The sequence below is a fragment of the Xylocopa sonorina genome, chromosome 11 (assembly GCF_050948175.1).
Source record: "Xylocopa sonorina isolate GNS202 chromosome 11, iyXylSono1_principal, whole genome shotgun sequence".
NCBI classification, from domain to species: domain Eukaryota; kingdom Metazoa; phylum Arthropoda; class Insecta; order Hymenoptera; family Apidae; genus Xylocopa; species Xylocopa sonorina.
Window position 1 is genome coordinate 392,191 of NC_135203.1, and position 1,014 is coordinate 393,204.

Sequence of the window (1,014 nt, forward strand, 5' to 3'; positions counted from 1 at the left end):
CAGCCTTCGAAGGGCAAGAAGCCCTTCTGTGCTTGGCTGAGCCGCTTGTTGACTACGGCCCAACGAGTGAGCCGATCGGCGACGACCGCCGCGAAGAGCTTGGGGGTGACATCACCCAGGGCGATAGGCCTCCAATTCGATAGGTCCTCGCGATCACCCTTCTTGAAAAGGAGGACGGTGTTGGACTGCTTCCAGCGCCCCGGAATCTTCTCCATGCGGCGGCAGGTGTTGAATACCGCCGTAAGGAGGACCGCTCCTGGGTCCCCCCTCCGTAGGTCACCATAGGTCAGACCGTCGGGTCCGGCGGAAGAAGCAAGCTTCATCCGCTTTAACCGACGGCTGACCTCGGCTTCCGTGAAGGGGGAAACCAGGGCATCGTTCGACTCAGTGGTCGGGTCCTCCCCATAGAGAGAGGGAAGGCTACCAGGGCGGGCTCGGAGCGAGTAAACGTTCGTAAAGTGCTCCTGGACCCGTTCCAGGGGCACACTGCAATGGGGAGATTCTCCGGCGAGAATCTCCCGCACCGCGCGCTTCCGATCCGCCCTGAAAAGACGTTGGATTCGGGTAGCCTCCCCTACGCGATCCGGGACGCTGGGAGGGCCATCGCTCACCATCGAATTGGCCACATCACCCCGACGCCCCTCACTCCCCGCGACTGGCCGGCGCCGACCGGCCCCCCCGTTGGAGGCGGCACTCCGTGCGCCAGCCCCGGGTCCCGCGGCCCTCCGCCCCTGAAAGTACTCGTCCACCTTCGTGGCGAGCGCCTCCAGTTGCTCGGGTGATCCCACCCCCTCCGCGAAGGCCACCAACCGCGCCCTTGCGGCAACGTCCACCTCCCGGCGTCCCCTAGATCGGGGTCTACCGGTTGGTGGCGCGCCGGACGCAGCGTCGCGACCTCCACCTCGGGGATGGGGCACCCTAGATTGCCGCGGGGCCCGAGGCTGAGACGCCCCGCCTACCCGCTCGCAAGCAGCCGGGAGGCCCGATGTCGCTGTCCCGCGCCGCCGCCCCACG